A 5,185-nucleotide genomic window follows, 5' to 3' on the forward strand; every position below is an offset into this window, starting at 1 on the left:
ATTTGCACACATGTCAGTACTGTGTTGGACTTATAGCCAGGATGCTAGCTCCTCTACAATTTCATTCTTCCAATTGTTCAAAAAAGGAGGGAGAGAACTATCCACTTCGTTTTCTCTTCGTTTGGCAATGAGCATTATGTAGTTGGTGTCATGCCAAGGGTAGGACTATAAGAGGGCACGGCCCTGGTCAAGGGCCGATGGATACACATGCAGTATAGGGGCTATATATAGCTAATAGCCAGAGGGCCAAGGGCCTATATATAGGTATGGTTGGGTGGTTGAAAAGAAACTAAATACTTTCAGTTGCAATCATTTGCAAGCCTTGCTGAAACGTCTGAACCATAATAGAAGGTGAAACAATGATCACTTCTAAGTACAAACAATGAAACTTTTTCATTAACAACTCATAGCCTTGCTATATGTAAAACAACCATCTGTAATGTTGTTTAGCAGCACTTGTACCTTAACAAGTCATTATAAGTATCCGATAATTTCTGGCCATTGAAATTGCTCCTGATACGTCGTACTGAAAATGGTCTAGAAAACAGATGGGACCAACAGCTAGGGACATCGTCGCGACACATAATTGAAATACGGCACCAGTGTCTGTCCCAGAGACTCATATTCTCCACATGTGAAATCTGTCTCGAATAAGGATGGCCGAAAAAGCGACATCCATCAAGTACAAGATGTACTTGTGTGTGGAGGTAACTACAAAACACTCCGCGACAAGAGTGAGAGGGACCCTCATTATCATTGCTCCACATTGGCTAAACCGAACTCCTTGAGTTCCTAGACCATGTTGTATCGCTTGTGACAACATGTGCCAAAGCGAACCCTACAAGTGGGTTCATAATAGCATAATGTAGAAACATATATTGGACATTATGGCCCAAAATACTTTGTTCTGACATGCCCTTGGCATGTCTCGGAAACATGCATACGAGTTGAAAAAATCAAACAAAGCATACTGAAAAATGGAATAACACCAAATCAATAGATGCGTACCTGGGGATTGAACCATATGTTCACTTACCCGTATTCAATTGCAGAGGAGTGTGTTGCCCACCTGATAAAAAACCAAGCAACATTGTACTAAAAACCCTGGGTGTTGCCTGCGCAATCCAAACCCGTTGGTTAGAATCTACGTAGTCAAACCCCTTGGTAAGACCCTTTGTAGAAACTGCTCAACTAGCAGGTAACGGTAACCAACATAGTCAACCGTGTATAGAATGATTGGAATCAACTAAAAAAGTTGAATTTATCCACTACCGCGTGGTAGATTGCGGAATAATTTCCTTGAAAGTATAACGGGAATAGATCAAATTGTGATCCTTAATGCCTATGGAGTGATTTAGGAATCTCCCGCTGGGTCCTACCCCAAAACTGTGCTTCCATAGACACTCGTAGTGCTATAGAGAGAGCAGGATATCAACACAAGTGAAACGCCTAGCTCTTATGGACAGCCATGCTATCACGGCGGTTTGCTGCAGCTAGACTTCGTGATAGAGATCAGCTGATGTGAGTTTAAGGCTATCAAAAAACTCAACTTGAGCGTCGCACTAAAGACCCGTAGTGCAAAAATGACACGCTGAACATCTGTAATGACAAGATTCTTGCTTGTCCATTAACGTCGATGTGTATTCCACTGGATAGATTTGTTTGATCGTGAAAACAATCACCCAAGGAATGCCAGCAATTGGGTCTTACCCGAGATCTGACAATGACGCTTAGCCAGCGTGTGTGGCTCATAGCCTCGTGGCAATTAGTGTTCAATCGTCGAACCGATGAAGACTAATTTGGGTGGCATCTTACCCAAGTTCTAGCGGAGAGTTAGAGCACCTTGGCTCAGGCTGACTCGCGAACAAAACATGTTTCAAAAGATTTTGAGAAAGTTTTCATTATTCTTCGAAGAAATAATAGAGAGAAGAAGAGCATGCTGGGCTGAGGAACATTCCTGAAATTTGTAGAGTGTGTACCCAATCTGTGTGCTCTTACGCATTTTATCCCTGACTTGCAGCTTATCCTATAAGCATGCAACAATCTGCCTGTATAACGCTCTCATCGAGAGAGGTAATAGAAAACACAAACCACAGATTGACCCACCTACCATTTATGGGGTCATGACTTAACTATGACACTTTGCCTGTGAATTAAGTGCTAGCTTTAGTTTCCTTTTAGTGTTGTTGTGTGTGGACAGCAATGCAAAACAATCCATCACTTATATAGTGTCCTTGAGAGAGTTGCTAGTGTAATAGCGGTAGCGTAATTCATGAGGCGGTAGAATTGAATCCACCGAGCTAGAATGCCTTGGATGCAGAATTGTAAGCCCTTGCCGAGAGTGATGGCCTCAAACGTGAGAGCCAAAACAAAAGTGCCTTGCACAGTAGCCAGTACGGCGAGGGAGATATCCAAACTTAATGTTGCCTTGCTTCACGTGAAACTGTCAAAGCACTTTGCTTTGCACAACATACAATATTTTCCAAAATAAATGTGAAAACCGTGAAAAACAAGCAAAACTTAAAATTGCCTAACCTGGTGATCCTATTGTAACCGACTGTCTTGAAATTCTGAAGGACAAACTCGTCGGCAGATGGCTCATAGCCATAGCTGCTCCACGAGAGAGAGTTGTCGCGTATATCATATACACTCTCATATGGCATTCACGCTCGTCTGGTACGTAAGGAAAGATCCTGCAAAGCATAGTGCCAAATCCCTCGCGAGCTTGTATGCTCATAGCATATGCCACATATATCTTGGCAGAATTGAATCGACCATGTCGACTATCTCATCCTTGACAATGTGCAGCTATTGAACAAGTAGATGGCCTTGCTGATCATGTGTGCCGCTCTCAGCTGTCCGAGACATAGAAAAGAGAGATCTGTGGGACGTGCAAAGAGTCGGCCATGCCGAAGAATTTGGCATTGCTCATGAAGTCTAGGTACAGGCCTTGCCGAACACTAGTTATGGTTAGTCTTACTGTTCAACCTCCGACGAGCGTATGCTGGATACGAGTTTGCAATCTAATTTGTGGGTTTTAACCAACAATGTATGAAAAAAAATGTAAATGCTCCGAACTGTTACAAGCCGTGCTTGTGCTTGGAGTGTTGAACGTGCAGTCATGCACAAGAATCGTCCAAGACATGCCGTGCATGCCTGCTTGTGCCACAAAAAGCTTGCGCGACAAAAGCACCTTGTGCTTGCTGTCTCAGTAATCCTGTGAATCGAGATGCTACGCTGCCAATATCTTGCGTGTTGCATGACCATGCATGCCAAGCGTGTTGCAGTCCTAGCAATTTCTTGCACTGCATAATTGTAACTGCATACCATGTATGTTATTTGTGTGTAGATTGCCTCCCAAAACCGAGGAGCTTCCTTGCCACATAACTGGCATCAAATTTTTTTATTACATGTTATTAACAGCTTCTGAAGACGAGGTTGAGTCCATGGTCATGTTGTTCTGACATCATGCCGATGGCCTTGCAAAGCGGCGTTAGCCGTTGAATTCATGATGTATTTGAAACTTTTCGGAGCCCTCCTTGCTTTGAAACCCTGCAGACTTGCCCACCGTGCTTGACCTGGGAGGGATGCGCCCGTGGCACTCGCAACTGCAAAGTTGCTCTTTGTGCCCTTGCAAAACTGCAGGCTAGCCCGTGGGTCAACACCCCTAATTGGGTGTGGTCAAAATATAGGCTAATTGAATTAAAAAAAAAATTATTTTTGAAGAATCTTACATGGCGTGATGCCGCCACAACGCAGGAGATAAGAGGACGTAGGGGGCGATGGGATCCTCCCCGGACCTTGCGCTCATGTCGAAAACTGTTGTTCATGGCCTGGAGATCCTATTTGGAACCAGCGCCATGCTTTTTGGTGTAGCCGCAAACACGGACCTCTGTGTGTAGGGGGCGGTGCCCGCTCTGTCGACTCCCAGTGCGTGCGCTGCTGTTGACTCCATTGTCCTCCATGCAAGAAGTCATGCAAGCCTTCTCGCACCCTCGTGGGTTGCATTACCATCCAAAAAACGCCCTCCTCCTTGGCGAGAGCCATGCTTCGCCATGCCGAGGTCCACGAACGAGAGAGGGAGAGAGATTCCGAGAGAGAGAGAGAGAGAGAGAGAGAGAGAGAGAGAGAGAGAGAGAGAGAGAGAGAGAGAGAGAGAGAGAGAGAGAGAGAGATAACCATGCTTAGAGGGAAAAAGAAATCCATGCCTTCTCCTCCTCCATAGCTCCACCCTCCTTCTTCCTCTCCACCTTGCTCTAATACCAATGTAAGACCATAGGGAGATATACATGCCAATAACCACCCAACCATACCTATATATAAGCCCTTGGCCCTCTGGCTCTTAGCTATATATAGCTCCTGTACCGCATGTGTATCCATTGGTCCTTGGCCACGGCCGTGCCCTCTTATAGTTCTACCCTTGGCATGACATTTGGAGTAATTTCATGCCAATAACCACCCAACCATACCTACATATAGGCCCTTGGCCCTCTGGCTCTTAGCTATATATAGCCCCTGTACCGCATGTGTATCCATCGGCCCTTGGCCAGGGCCATGCCCTCTTATAGTCCTACCCTTGGCATGACAGCTAGTGGATGGGTATTCTAGAATCATTGTCTTCTTCCTCCATATGTGGATCAAGTTTCAAGCTCATCCACCCTCCTTCACCTCCCCCCTCTCCCTCCCCACCTCTACATGTCATTCTGAATAAGAGGTGGAGAGTTAACTTGGATAGGGATTCAAATCTCTAGAGTTATGTCATTCCCTCGCGGAAGTCACTCCTCCTCTAGTTCATTCTTCATAAGGCTATTTGGATTGGCCGTTTCTGAAGGCCTAACTGGGGATGGGATTTTGTTGTCTCGATGCAAAGCGGCAGTGGAAGACAATCCTCACCTCTTTGTCAACAGCTCTAGCAATAGATATATCAGTGAAATTATGACCAAAGCCCTAGGAACTGTTTTCTCTAGCATGGAACAAAATAAGAGCGGAATAAGTTATCATGGAGGCAAAGAAATTTGATTTATATGATGGTGATAATGGCCTTCAATGCTAAAAAAATGGTTGGTTTACACCTTTGTGCAAAGTTTTAGCATTCTTAGTTCAGCTTGACCACAAAACACTTAATGTGCATTCTATGGATTTCCATGTGATATGTCATAACCAAGCTTGCATCTTGAAGGCATGT

This window comes from Adiantum capillus-veneris, chromosome 14, assembly GCF_014529385.1.
Source record: "Adiantum capillus-veneris isolate H3 chromosome 14, ASM1452938v2, whole genome shotgun sequence".
NCBI lineage: Eukaryota > Viridiplantae > Streptophyta > Polypodiopsida > Polypodiales > Pteridaceae > Adiantum > Adiantum capillus-veneris.